The following is a 16,333-nucleotide window of genomic DNA, read 5'->3' on the forward strand; positions in this document are numbered from 1 at the left end:
TAATTTAAAAGCACCCATGCACATTTCAATTTTGACCTCTCTCTCTTTAATGTATTATCTTGCCATCAGATTAATATACCTTAGCCATTCTTGCCTACCCTAGAATAAAAAAAATAATTCTGGTCATCATTCCAAACCCATTAAAGGGACAGTCAAGTCCAAAAAAACCTTGTATGATTAAAATAGGGAATATAATTTTAAACAACGTTCCAATTTACTTTTATCACCAATTATGTTTGTTCTCTTGGTATTCTTAGTTGAAAGCTAAACCTAGGAGGTTCATATGCTAATTTCTAAGCCCTTGCAGACTCCCTCTAATCTGAATGCATTTTTGACCTCTAGAGGGCATTAGTTCATGTGTTTCATATAGATAACATTGAGCTCATGCACTTGAAGTTACCCTGGAGTGAGCACTGATTCGCTAAAATGCAAGTCTGTCAACTGAAATAAGGGGGCAGTTTGCAGAGGCTTAGATACAAGGTAATCACAGAGGTAAACAGTATATTTCTATAACAGTGTTGGTTATGCAAAATGGGGGAAAGGGTAATAAAGGGATTGTCTTTCTTTTTAAACAACTAAAATTCTGGTGTTGACTGTCCCTTTAAGTTTGCCGTCAGAAATGTTTATATTTGACTTGGGTGATTCTTGGCTTTATTCCAATCCATTCGATACTTCAACATTCAAATTAGTTATTCCACTGAAATTATGAATGTAATACAAGCAGTAATATTTATTATTAGTTTTCTTCCACTTGGGTAGAATGTTTGTGCAACAGGAAGGATGTAAACACCAATGGCTCCATAGAAGCTTGTACTGGTAAATGTATAAGGGAAAAGTTCAATGTTTTCTAGACTAGGGTAACTGTTATACATCAATAAATACAATCTGCATCAATAGATTATACAAATATACAAAAATATGCACCAATTGAAGCAACAGATTGTAGGAATTCCATATATGCTTCTTCATGAACATGGACAAATTAAAGCAGAACCCTATATTAAAAAAAATAGCGGGTAGATTACGAGTTTTGCGTTTGGTGAAAAAGCAGCGTTAACAGGTCCTAACGCTGCTTTTTCACTACCGCTGGTATAATGAGTCTTGCAGGTTTAGGGACACTGCACACTTTTTTGACCTTACCGCAAGACGACTTACGTATACTCCGTAAAGTCTTTTTTCTATGGGACTTCCATAGCGCCGGTATTACGAGTCTGTCCTGGGAGTCCAAAAAGTGAGCGTTACACCCTCTACCGCCAAGATTCCTACCGCATTTGAAAGTCAGTAGTTATGAGTTTTATGGTACAACGCTGTAACATAAAACTCATAACTAAAGTGCTAAAGAGTACACTAACACCCATAAACTACCTATTAACCCCTAAACTGAGGCCCTCCCGCATCGCAAAAACTATAATAAAATTTTTAACCCCTAATCTGCCACTCCGGACATCGCCGCCACTATAATAAACATATTAACCCCTAAACCACCACACTCCCGCCTCGCAAACACTAGTTAAATATTATTAACCCCTAATCTGCCGCCCCTAACATCGCCGCCACCTACATTATACTTATTAACCCCTAATCTTTCGCTCCGGACATCGCCGCAACCTACATTATATTTATTAACCCCTAATCTTCCGCTCCGGACATCGCCACCACCTACATTATATTTATTAACCCCTAATCTGCCGCCCCCAATGTCGCCGCACCCTAACCTACACTTATTAACCCCTAATCTGCCACCCCCATCGCCGCCACTATAATAAACATATTAACCCCTAAACCGCCGCACTCCCGCATCGCAAACACTAGTTAAATATTATTAACCCCTAATCTGCCGCCCCTAACATCGCCGCCACCTACATTATACTTATTAACCCCTAATCTTCCGCTCCGGACATCGCCGCAACCTACATTATATTTATTAACCCCTAATCTTCCGCTCCGGACATCGCCACCACCTACATTATATTTATTAACCCCTAATCTGCCGCCCCCAATGTCGCCGCACCCTAACCTACACTTATTAACCCCTAATCTGCCACCCCCATTGCCGCCACTATAATAAACATATTAACCCCTAAACCGCCGCACTCCCGCATCGCAAACACTAGTTAAATATTATTAACCCCTAATCTGCCGTCCCTAACATCACCGGCCCCTACCATCACAGGCTTTTATTTGGGGGGTTGGTTGTGTGGGTGGTGGGTTTTACTGTTGAAGGGGTTGTTTGTATTTTTTTTTACAGATAAAAGAGCTGATTTCTTTGGGGCAATGCCCCGCAAAAGGCCCTTTTATGGGCTATTGGTAGATTAGTTTAGGCTAGGGTTATTTTTTAATTTTGGGTGGGCTTTTTTTATTTTGATAGGGCTCTTAGATTAAGTGTAATTAGTTTAAAGATCTGTAATTTGTTTTTTTATTTTCTGCAATTTAGTGTTTGTTTGTTTTTGTGATTTAGCTAATTTAATTTAATTTATTTAATTGTATTTAATGTAGGGAATTGGTTTAATTGTAGTGTAGTGGTAGGTGTTATTGTAACTTAGGTTAGGTTTTATTTTACAGGTAAATTTGTATTTATTTTAGCTAGGTAGTTATTAAATAGTTAATAACTATTTAGTAACTATTCTACCTAGTTAAAATAAATACAAACTTGAATGTTAAATAAAAATAAACCCTAAGCTATATACAATGTAACTATTAGTTATATTGTAGCTAGCTTAGGTTTTTTTATAGGTACGTATTTAGTTTTAAATAGGAATAATTTAGGTAATGATAGTAATTTGTATTTAGATGTATTTAAATTATATTTAAGTTAGGGGCTGTTAAGGTTAGGTTTAGTTTTAGGTTTAGGGGTTAATACATTTAGAATAGTGGCGGCGACGTTGGGGGCTGCAGATTAGGAGTTAATAAATGTAGGTATGTTGCAGCGACATTGGGGGAGGGAGATTAAGGGTTAATAAATATAATGTAGGTGTCAGCGATGTTGGGGGCAGCAGATTAGGGGTTAATAAGTATAATGTAGGTGGCGGCGATGTCCGGAGCGGCAGATTAGGGGTTCATAAGTATAATGTAGGTGTCGGTGATGTCAGGGGCGGCAAATTAGGTGTTAATAAGTGTAAGATTAAGGGTGTTTAGACTCAGGGTTTATGTTAGGGTGTTAGGTGTAAACATAAATTTTGTTTCCCCATAGGAATCAATGGGGCTGCGTTACTGAGATTTACGCTGCTTTTTTGCAGGTGTTTTTTCTCAGCCGGCTGTCCCCATTGATGTCTATGGGGAAATCGTGCACAAGCACGTACAACCAGCTCACCGCTCACTTAAGCAGCGCTGATATTGGAGTGCAGTGTGGAGCACAATTTTGCTCTACGCTCACTTCTTGCCTTTTAACGCCGTGTTTGTAAAAACCCGTAATACCAGCGCTGCAGGGAAGTGAGTGGTGAGAATAACGTGCAAGTTAGCACCGCACCCCTGTTACCGCAAAACTCATAATCTAGGCGTTAGGCTTTTATTCAAGCATCATGGCACACAACAGCAACCAGCACCTTCAGAAAAGCCTTTCTCACTTTTAGAGTAACAGTTTTAACCACATGAATGAATCAACTAATTTTTTTGCATGTTTTGTTCATTCATTTATTAGTTAAAGGAGGTTTTCACACACATGCAAAGAATACAGCAAATTTAGGAATTGTATGCATTCGTCCAAATACGAAAGCAGATGCCTTTTGAATAAATTCTAATAGAATACAACACAAACAAAATCAACTATTTTAAAGACTTTGCCTGAATAGATGCTGTTAAAGTGAATTAACATGGAATTTATTCATGTTTTGTATTGAACATAATAAAAATAAATAGCTTAAAAATAGTTATAATAGATGTTTAGTGTGAAACAGACCCATTTCTTATGTTGCATATGACAAGGAAAGCACAGCATTATTTACATCTAAACATTCATTATCTTGTATAAAACAGCAATTGTGTCTGTCACTAGTCATTCACTAACCACGTATTGCGCATGGCAGGATAGCAATACATCAGCTACATACTGTCACCCAAGCAACATTTGGCTCTCAGGAGGTCCACCATCTAAAAGTAGGAAAATTAAAGTTATTCTGGGATGAGAATTCTCCTTATGATCCCGGTCTTTAAATGCTCCCAGGCTGCATTAAGGCAGAAAATCCCTAGCAGGCCTGCCCTTCGGGGGACCCTACAATGTCAGAGATGAGAGTGAAATTGCATGGGGTAGGGGGGGCCCAAGAAAATTTTTGCCCAGGGTCCAGTCAATATTAAAGACGGCCCAGGTAACACTGAATATTGGGACAGGGTGGGCCACAAAGGGGGAGTATACAGTGGTAGAGGAATAAAGGTGCTGGGCCCAAAAACATTGTCTTGCACAGGGCACCCCAAATGCTAAGGGTCGCCCTGCCCCCTAGGGACCCTTCTGCTTCCTCTTTCTCAAGCACGCTCTTCCATTTGCTGTAGGCACCACATTGCATTCTGCGTTTTTAATTAAAAAGGTAGCCCCCAGTGAAAGAGAAACACAAACACATGTCTGTTCCATAAGCAAGGAAACAAGAAATATGTGAGTAATATCCCTGTGTGCCTTTAAGTAGAACTCCTGTCTGGTATAGCAGACTGGTATCAAACTGTCCTCTATTGTTTCCTATGGTGTTTCTGACAACAGAGGTCGTGTATGAACATTTGATATCTGGGCGTATTACTAGACTCCAATATTAGACCAAATAGTGTAATAATAATAAATCAACCACCCCGGTGCTTACATTGATATTCAGTCTGGATATTCAATGATGCCATTAATTTTAATAGGGTTGAAATCTTCATAAATTAGAAGTCTCAAGTATGCATGAATTGAAGGTTTCATAAACGTGGAGGAACATTTTAAATATCAAGAAAGTGACAGAGGTACGTAAGTGCCCTAATAAAGGAGTTAAGCAAATAATTAAATAAATAGAAAAAAAAGCCTGCAGTTGAAAACAGCTTCTTATTCGTTAAGAACTTTTCTTTAACTTTTCTATCAACATTCATCTTAATTATTAAAAATATCACTAACAAAAACATTTTTCTGATAGGTTTATGTTTTATCCTTATGAATATAAGATATCTTGAACTATGTGAGTTGTAAGACAGAGAAGAAAGTGTTTGCTAATAATGTATAACAAGCCAGTTTACATGTTCCTAAAGAAAGGGGTGCTAGTCTTTATTCACTGATGCAGGATCAGTTTAATTGACAAGAGTAAAAATCCTAGTTCTTTGTCGATCTCTACCACAGGACTTTAACTTCAATTCAAAATGACAACATAAAAGTACTTGTAACTTTGAAATGAAGGGTAAGGAAACTACACTGGTGAGAGCACAATATATCTGTGGTTTCTACATCTAGCTGACAGTAAAATACATGTTATTGTTATTAATATGAATCTTCAGTATTCTTTCATACAGATAATCCTCATTTAGAGTAGGTCATTTACCCACTGCATTAAAGGGACACTAAAGTCAAAATTAAACTTTCATGATTTAGATATGATTCAGATAGAGCATGCAATTTTGAACAACTTTCCATTTTAATTCCATTAAAAAAATGCGCACTGCCTATTTATATTTACACTTTTTGGAGTCACCAGCTCCTACTGAGCATGTGCAAAAATTCACAGAATAAATATATATACATTTGTGATTGGCTGGTGACTGTCACATGATACAGGGGGGTGGGTGGAAATAGACATAATTGAAATTTGTCAGAATAAATCTAATACTCATTTGAAGTTCATAGTTCATACTAAGTGCTATTTTATTGTCTTTTTATTATGCAAAACTATTGGTCCTTTAAGCAGTCTCTCAAAACACATATGCAATCTACAGTTTTAAAGTCTAGTCAAAATGAAATGTTCATGATTTAGATAGAGCACTGGTTTTCAAACCCGTCCTCTGGCCTCCCTAACAGGCCACATTTTGTGGATATCTGAACTAGAGAACAGGTGAAATAATCAGCTGATTCGTAAACATGGTTATTTTTCCTGCTCTCATCCAAGGTTATCCAGAAAACCTGGCCTGTTGGGGAGGCCTGGGGACAGGTTTGAAAACCAGTGAGATAGAGCATGTAATATTAAACAACTTCTAATTTACTTCTATTATCAAAGTTGCTTTGTTCTGTTTGTATCCTTTGTTGTAGAGTAAATGTAGTTAGGCTGATAAGAGCTTAGGAGCATGCATGTGTCTTTAGCATTCTAGAAAAAAAAACTACGAATAGAGGAGTTAATGGGATGAGCTAGAGCTCTCAAACGGGTGTCAAGGTATATGTGAAGATTAATATATATATTATTATATATTTGGCTAATCAGTAACAAATGATTCCTTCATTTATAAGACATTAAATGCTTTGATTGACAAAAATGCAATCCTTCCCCAATTGTGTTAATTACACAGGATGAATCATAAAAATAACTTCAAAGGAAACATTTCCTTGATAGGGTGTGAAAATGAAGTCCCTATCAGATGGTGACTAAACCTTCTTCTAGTCCTAAAACATTTGGCCATAAACCATTTCAAATAAGCCCCTTGGTTATTTGGTGTCAATAGTCTGTACTTTGGGGGAGGATATGCTCAAGAGTCTTTTGAAATCCTTCACCCAATCTCTCTAATCTGAAAAGAAACATATGCTAACAGACACATGTGATAACAATGCAATGGCTCACTGAATCTCTGACACTTGAATATACGTAATGCAGACATACATCTGGGGGAGGATAACACACAGCAATAGTACATGCCCATATATGGATTTCCTGACCAAGGTGAGGAGCCGATCTGTCTATCAGAGTGTTTGAAGATGCAGGCATTTTCAGAGAATTGTGGCTTTTTGACAACCATTTGTAAAATGACCCCATGCTGTGTAAGTGAAGCAATGAAAGTTTGACCAGCAAAGACATAATGTCTGAGAAATGGCTGGATTTCTTCTTTGGAACTAAATGAAAAGCAAAGACTAATTATAACTGCTGGGTATTGAAACAACATCTGTGTTGACCAACAAAACAGCAAAAGCACATGTTACAATGTAACTTTGAAATTTACTGAAAATATAACTGATAACATATTAAATGTATACCTCAGACCGTATTGAATGTATATATGGGAGATAGATTACAATTTTGTAATAGATTAAATGGCAATTGTGATAATCCTATTGTTGAAGTATATATAACATGTTTTTTCTATCTTTCAGATGGGGCTAAAAAATACTAAATACAGGATTGCCTGCATGGGATGATCTGAGTCATGGCATATGATTATACACTAAGGCCTAGATTTAGAGTTCGGCGGTAGCCGTCAAAACCAGCGTTAGAGGCTCCTAACGCTGGTTTTGGGCGCCCGCTGGTATTTGGAGTCAGTGATTAAAGGGTCTAACGCTCACTTTACAGCCGCGACTTTTCTATACCGCAGATCCCCCTACGCCATTTGCGTAGCCTATCTTTTCAATGGGATCTTTCTAACGCTGGTATTTAGAGTCGTTTCTGCAGTGAGCGTTAGAGCTCTAACGACAAGATTCCAGCCGCCTGAAAATAGCAGGAGTTAAGAGCTTTCTGGCTAACGCCGGTTTATAAAGCTCTTAACTACTGTACCCTAAAGTACACTAACACCCATAAACTACCTATGTACCCCTAAACCGAGGTCCCCCCACATCGCCGCAACTCGATTAAAAATTTTAACCCCTAATCTGCCGACCGCCACCTACGTTATACTTATGTACCCCTAATCTGCTGCCCCTAACCCCGCCGACCCCTATATTACATTTATTAACCCCTAATCTGCCCCCCACAACATCGCCGCCAGCTACTTAAAATAATTAACCCCTAATCTTCCGACCGCAAAGCGCCGCCACCTACGTTATCCCTATGTACCCCTAATCTGCTACCCCTAACACCGCCGACCCCTATATTATATTTATTAACCCCTAATCTGCCCCCCTCAACGTCGCCGACACCTGCCTACACTTATTAACCCCTAATCTGCCGAGCGGACCGCACCGCTACTATAATAAAGTTATTAACCCCTAACCCGCCTCACTAACCCTATCATAAATAGTATTAACCCCTAATCTGCCCTCCCTAACATCGCCGACACCTACCTTCAATTATTAACCCCTAATCTTCCGATCGGAGCTCACCGCTATTCTAATAAATGTATTAACCCCTAAAGCTAAGTCTAACCCTAACACTAACACCCCCCTAACTTAAATATAATTTTAATCTAACGAAATAAATTAACTCTTATTAAATAAATTAATCCTATTTAAAGCTAAATACTTACCTGTAAAATAAATCCTAATATAGCTACAATATAAATTATAATTATATTATAGCTATTTTAGGATTAATATTTATTTTACAGGCAACTTGGTATGTATTTTAACTAGGTACAATAGCTATTAAATAGTTAAGAACTATTTAATAGTTACCTAGTTAAAATAATAACAAAATTACCTGTAAAATAAATCCTAACCTAAGATATAATTAAACCTAACACTACCCTATCAATAAAATAATTAAATAAACTACCTACAATTACCTACAATTAACCTAACACTACACTATCAATAAATTAAATAAACACAATTGCTAAAAATAAATACAATTAAATAAACTATCTAAAGTACAAAAAATAAAAAAGAGCTAAGTTACAGAAAATAAAAAAATATTTACAAACATAAGAAAAATATTACAACAATTTTAAACTAATTACACCTACTCTAAGCCCCCTAATAAAATAACAAAGCCCCCCAAAATAAAAAATTCCCTACCCTATTCTAAAATACAAAAATTACAAGCTCTTTTACCTTACCAGCCCTGAACAGGGCCCTTTGCGGGGCATGCCCCAAGAATTTCAGCTCTTTTGCCTGTAAAAAAAAACATACAATACCCCCCCCCCAACATTACAACCCACCACCCACATACCCCTAATCTAACCCAAACCCCCCTTAAATAAACATCCAAGATGGCGTCCCTCGAATTCCGATTGGCTGATAGGATTCTATCAGCCAATCGGAATTAAGGTAGGAATTTTCTGATTGGCTGATGGAATCAGCCAATCAGAATATAGTTCAATCCGATTGGCTGATCCAATCAGCCAATCAGATTGAGCTCGCATTCTATTGGCTGTTCCGATCAGCCAATAGAATGCGAGCTCAATCTGATTGGCTGATTGGATCGGCCAATCGGATTGAACTATATTCTGATTGGCTGATTCCATCAGCCAATCAGAAAATTCCTACCTTAATTCCGATTGGCTGATAGAATCCTATCAGCCAATTGGAATTCGAGGGACGCCATCTTGGATGACGTCCCTTAAAGGAACCGTCATTCGTCGTCTAGTCGTCGGAAGAAGAGGATGGATCCGCGCTGGAGGTCTTCAAGATGGAGCCGGTCGTCATCGGATGGAAGAACATAGAAGATGCCGCTTGGAGAAGATGTTTGCCGGTCCGGATGTCCTCTTCTTGCCAGATAGGAGGAAGACTTTGGAGCACCGGATTATGGATCGCCAACCCCCGCTTGGGTTGGATGAAGATCTTGGAGCCAGGACGGATCGGTGATACCTGGATGGTGAAGACAAGGTAGGAAGATCTTCAGGGGATTAGTGTTAGGTTTATTTAAGGGGGGTTTGGGTTAGATTAGGGGTATGTGGGTGGTGGGTTGTAATGTTGGGGGGGGGGGTATTGTATGTTTTTTTTTACAGGCAAAAGAGCTGAAATTCTTGGGGCATGCCCCGCAAAGGGCCCTGTTCAGGGCTGGTAAGGTAAAAGAGCTTGTAATTTTTGTATTTTAGAATAGGGTAGGGAATTTTTTATTTTGGGGGCCTTTGTTATTTTATTAGGGGGCTTAGAGTAGGTGTAATTAGTTTAAAATTGTTGTAATATTTTTCTTATGTTTGTAAATATTTTTTTATTTTCTGTAACTTAGCTCTTTTTTATTTTTTGTACTTTAGATAGTTTATTTAATTGTATTTATTTTTAGCAATTGTGTTTAATTAATTTATTGATAGTGTAGTGTTAGGTTAATTGTAGGTAATTGTAGGTAGTTTATTTAATTATTTTATTGATAGGGTAGTGTTAGGTTTAATTATATCTTAGGTTAGGATTTATTTTACAGGTAAATTTGTAATTATTTTAACTAGGTAACTATTAAATAGTTCTTAACTATTTAATAGCTATTGTACCTGGTTAAAATAAATACAAAGTTACCTGTAAAATAAATATTAATCCTAAAATAGCTATAATATAATTATAATTTATATTGTAGCTATATTAGGATGTATTTTACAGGTAAGTATTTAGCTTTAAATAGGAATAATTTATTTAATAAGAGTTAATTTATTTCGTTAGATAAAAATTATATTTAACTTAGGGGGGTGTTAGTGTTAGGGTTAGACTTAGCTTTAGGGGTTAATACATTTATTAGAATAGCGGTGAGCTCCGGTCGGCAGATTAGGGGTTAATAATTGAAGGTAGGTGTCGGCGATGTTAGGGAGGGCAGATTAGGGGTTAATACTATTTATGATAGGGTTAGTGAGGCGGATTAGGGGTTAATAACTTTATTATAGTAGCGCTCAGGTCCGCTCGGCAGATTAGGGGTTAATAAGTGTAGGTAGGTGTCGGCGACGTTGTGGGGGGCAGATTAGGGGTTAATAAATATAACATAGGGGTCGGCGATGTTAGGGCAGCAGATTAGGGGTACATAGGGATAACGTAGGTGGCGGCGGTTTACGGAGCGGCAGATTAGGGGTTAAAAGTGTAATGCAGGGGTCAGCGATAGCGGGGGCGGCATATTAGGGGTTAATAAGTGTAAGGTTAGGGGTGTTTAGACTCGGGGTACATGTTAGAGTGTTAGGTGCAGACGTAGGAAGTGTTTTCCCATAGGAAACAATGGGGCTGCGTTAGGAGCTGAACGCTGCTTTTTTGCAGGTGTTAGGTTTTTTTTCAGCTCAAACAGTCCCATTGTTTCCTATGGGAGAATCGTGCACGAGCACGTTTTTGAGGCTGGCCGCGTCCGTAAGCAACTCTGGTATCGAGAGTTGCATTTGCGGTAAAAATGCCCTACGCTCCTTTTTTGGAGCCTAACGCAGCATTTGTTTTAACTCTCGATACCAGAGTTAAATTTATGGTGCGGCCAGAAAAAAGCCCGCGGAGCGTTAACAGCCCTTTTACCGCCGAACTCTAAATCTAGGCCTAAATGTTTATGAAAGTTTAAACACATCTCTTAAAATATAACAAATATATAAATGCTATAATTTTGGAATAATTAACAGTATAATTACTTTGATATAATATAATGTTGAAAACATAATGTATTTGGTATCGGGATAATCAGGAAAATGATCTGATACTACCCCATCTATAATTAAGATTGTATGTGATTTATGCAAAAAGTTATGGGCTGATGAATAATTACTTTATAAGAATAATTAACTTGTTAAAAATGTTGGATGGTGAGATGTGTTTGTTGGTTGTCTGCTGCACTCTAGGAGATTGGAATGGTTTGACAGCCAAATAAATTTCCTATTAGGACACACATGCAGAGCCAATGAGGGAGCGTTCCCCAAAGTATCCAATAAGAAGGGACAAGCACCGTGGGCGTGAACGAAAAAGACCATCAATGATTATATAAGGAATAGCTAAATGCAAGACAAGGACAGTTTTTGGTGATGTGCTTGTCACTAGTGGTTGATAACTGGCAGCCATTATCTTGGGGACACAAGCAAGGAACTGAAAACTTACCTTGATCTATGCGATAACTTTCCTTCAAATGAGATGATCTAAAGATATTTGGAAAAAACAACTACAAAGTGGTTCAAATTGGTGATGTATAATTGTTCTAATTTTTAATATTTGAAACAAAGGTTATTGGTAAGACCATGTTCAAATTGTAGTTAAGAGATTCAAAAGAGCAGTTGTATTTTAGCTTATATTCATAGCATGTGTATTTTAAACTAATCCTAAATGCTAAGTTGTTTTATCTGTGCAAATATAGAGTTATAACTCATAATTTGGTTATTGGCACAAATAGTATATACAATTTCTGATGTTTTAAATTGGAATTATATAGGATAAATTGTGTTAAAATTGTATTGCTGAATGTTAGTAGCTGCTATCTTAAGTCTCATTGTGATATTTTAAATGTAACTGATTTGGAAGGATATTGTGAATAAGGCTAGTTTTAAAGGTAAACTTTTATGAGCTTTGTAAAGAGTATAGCATATTTTAATAGTTTTAAACATGTATAATATTGATTCATATTCTGGTTCCTACAAATATATTTCAATGTGTTCATAGATATTAACTAATAATAAAGAATTTAGGAATTTATATTAATGTTATTGTTTCTAGTATATGCATATTTTATTGGGGTTCAGTTTAAAGGATAATTATTAAATATATTGTGTTATAACCCAGCCATGTACTGACACGGGTATCCCCTTAGGCTAAGCCTATGTATCCATAAAGGGCAGTGTCTGAATACTGAAATATAGTTTCAAAGAAATGTGGGGAGAGGGACAGAGGTATCATATGGTACTTGGTACACTTGAGGTAAGAGCCTAGAAATACATATTGATTGAAAATGAGCTTAAAGGGACACTGAACCCAACATGTTTCTTTTGTGATTCAGATAGAACATGAAATTTTAAGCAACTTTCTAATATACTCCTATTATCAAATTTTCTTCATTGTCTTGGTATCTTTATTTGAAATGCAAGAATGTAAGTTTAGATGCCGGCCCATTTTTGGTCAACAATCTGGGTTGTTCTTGTTGATTGGTGGATAAATTCACCCACCAATAAAAAATTGCTATCCAGAATGCTGAACCAAAAAAATCTTAGATGCATTCTTTTTCAAATAAAGATAGCAAGAGAATGAAGAAAAATTGATAATAGGAGTAAATTAGAACATTGCTTAAAATTGCATGCTCTATCTGATTCAAGAAAGAAAAAATGTGGGTTCAGTGTCCCTTTAAAGGACTGATCAAACATAAAATATAACTTTTATTAATTTAATTGTAAAACCGTGAAAATACAAAATAAAATATATATGGCAAATGTCCTAACAGGTATTAATCAAGAATTATTATGGGTGAGGTTTACTAGTAAACACAGACTCTTTATTTACCTGAAACAAATAAGTATGTTGTTCTGTATAAAGTTATAGAGACACAAAGTCTCCTATGTCTTTGTCAAAATGTACAGAGGATGGTGAGACAAAATCTTGAGACAGTTAAAGTCTAGCATAACCCCTAAACCATAGGGGATACAATAACTTGCCCTTGGGGGGGGGACAGATAATGTTATTCAAAATATCAGTGCCTATATATAAAAAAGATGGCATAGAGCCATTTACTATCTAATAGAGGAAACGAAAGTGTTAAAAAATAAACGTGTGTTAAAAGAGAAAATAATAATATAATAGAATTATCACTACCTTCTCTTATACCGAAAGGGACAAAAATCCTTTACCCATTAAAGGGACAGTCTAGTCAAAATTAAACTTTCATGATTCAGATAGAGCGTGCAATTTTAAACAACTTTCCAATTGATTTTTATCATCAAATTTGCTGTATTCCTTTGGTGGTATTTTTGAAAAGCTAAACCTAAGTAGGCTCAAACTGATTTCTAAACTGTTGAAAACCGCCTCTTAGCTCAGATCATTTTGAAAGTTTTTCACAGTTAGTCAGTACTAGTTCATGTGTGTCATATAGATAACATTATGCTCATTACCGTGGAGTTATTTAGGAGTCTGCACTGATTGGCTAAACTGCATGTCTGTCAAAAGCACTGAGATAAGGGATCAGTCTGCAGAGGCTTAGATACAAGGTAATCACAGAGGTAAAACACATATTAATATAACTGTGTTGATTATGCAAAACTGGGGAATGGGTAATAAAGGGATTATCTATCTTTATAAACAATAACATTTCTGGTGTAGACTGTCCCTTTAAGTTAAACATATGCCATTAAATCTTATACAGATAAATGTAAGATGTACAATAAAAATAACCTGGGATAAGTAAGGGGTTTTTAAAACAAGTGTAAGCACCGCTGCTAACTTAATACTAAATACTGTGCGGCTGTCTGTAATGATTACTGCTTCTCTTCTACTTACTAGCTTAAATTGTTGGCCTTTATTGGCACCTAGCTTATACTACATATATCTAACTTTATATATTTGGGGATAATCGTAACGGTAATTACAGGCAGCCGCACAATATTTAGTATTAAATTAGCAGTGGTGCTTACACTTGTTTTCTTGAGAATAGGTGTGACTAGTGCAAGTTTAAAGGATGATAGAAATCTACCAGTGCTAAGGGAGAGGTTGAAAATATGTATACGCATTGAAGTAAGGGTAGGAGAGAAGGCAGTAGTTGTGAGGAGATGGGATCGAGGGGACGGGTAGTGAGGCAACAGAAACATATAAGGGAGAGATATCACCAGCAGCTTGTATAAGCAGGAGGGAGAGGGACATACAGTGAGGCAAAAAAGTATTTAGTCAGACAGCCACCAATTGTGCAAGTTCTCCCACTTAAGAAGATGAGAGAGGCCTGTAATTTTCATCATAGGTATACCTCAACTATGAGAGACAAAATGTGGAAACAAATCCAGACAATCACATTGTCTGATTTGGAAAGAATTTATTTGCAAATTATGGCGGAAAATAAGTATTTGGTCAATATCAAAAGGTCATCTCAATACTTTGTTATATATCCTTTGAGGGCAATGACAGAGGTCAAACGTTTTCTGTAAGTCTTCACAAGGTTGTCACATACTGTTGCTGGTATGTTGGCCTATTCCTGCATGCAGATCTCCTCTAGAGAAATTATGTTTTGGGGCTGTTGCTGGGCAACACAGACTTTCAACCCCCTCCAAAGGTTTTATATGGGGTTGAGACCTGGAGACTGGCTAGGCCACTCCAGGACCTTGAAATGCTTCTTACGAAGCTACTCCTTCGTTCCCTGGGTGGTGTGTTTGGGATCATTGTCATGCTGAAAGACCCAGCCACATTTCATCTTCAATGCCCTTGCTGATGGAAGGAGGTTTGCACTCAAAATCTCACGATACATGGCCCCATTCATTCTTTCATGTACACGGATCAGTCATCCTGTTCCCTTTGCAGAGAAACAGCCACAAAGCATGATGTTGCCACCCCCATGCTTCACAGTAGGTATGTTGTTCTTTGGTTGCAACTCAGCATTCTCTCTCCTTCAAACACGACAAGTTGTGTTTCTACCAAACAGTTCTACTTTGGTTTCATCTGACTATATGACATTCTCCCAATCCACTTCTGGATCATCCAAATGCTCTCTAGCATACTTCAGACGGGCCCGGACATGTACTGGCTTAAGCAGGGGGACACATCTGGCACTGCAGGATCTGAGTCCCTGATGGCGTAGTGTGTTACTAATGGTAGCCTTTGTTACTTTGGTCCCAGCTCTCTGCAGGTCATTCACTAGGTCCCCCCGTGTGGTTCTGGGATGTTTGCTCACCGTCCTTGTGATCATTTTGACCCCACGGGGTGAGATCTTGCGTGGAGCCCCAGATCTAGGGAGATTATCAGTGGTATTGTATGTCTTCCATTTTCTAATTATTGCTCCAACAGTTGATTTCTTCACACCAAGCTGCTTGCCTATTGCAGATTCAGTCTTCCCAGCCTGGTGCAGGTCAACAATTTTGTTTCTGGTGTCCTTCGACAGCTCTTTGGTCTTCACCATAGTGGAGTTTGGAGTGTGACTGTTTGAGGTTGTGGACAGGTGTCTTTAATACCAATAACAAGTTCAAACAGGTGCCATTAATACAGGTAATGAGTGGAGGACAGAGGAGCCTCTTAAATAAGAAGATACAGGTCTGTGAGAGCCAGAAATCTTGCTTGTTTGTAGGTGACCAAATACTTATTTTCCACCATAATATGCAAATACATTCTTTCCAAATCAGACAATGTGATTGTCTGGATTTGTTTCCACATTTTGTCTTTCATAGTTGAGGTATACCTATGATGAAAATTACAGGCCTCTCTCATCTTCTTAAGTGGGAGAACTTGCACAATTGGTGGCTGACTAAATACTTTTTTTGCCCCACTGTAAGATGAAATTCAGTTTTGCAGTATTGAGAGTGTATTTGGGATGTGGTGCAGGTAGGAAAGAGAGAGTTTAGGAAAGGTGTGAAGTTCATAAGAGCAAAAGTCAGGTGAGGATAAAGAGATGAGCCAATAAAAGGAGTAAATGAAAAACATGCGGCTACATTACGAGTTGTGTGTTAAGGTAAAAAAGCAGCGTTAACAGGT

Source organism: Bombina bombina, chromosome 5, assembly GCF_027579735.1.
Source record: "Bombina bombina isolate aBomBom1 chromosome 5, aBomBom1.pri, whole genome shotgun sequence".
Taxonomy (NCBI): domain Eukaryota; kingdom Metazoa; phylum Chordata; class Amphibia; order Anura; family Bombinatoridae; genus Bombina; species Bombina bombina.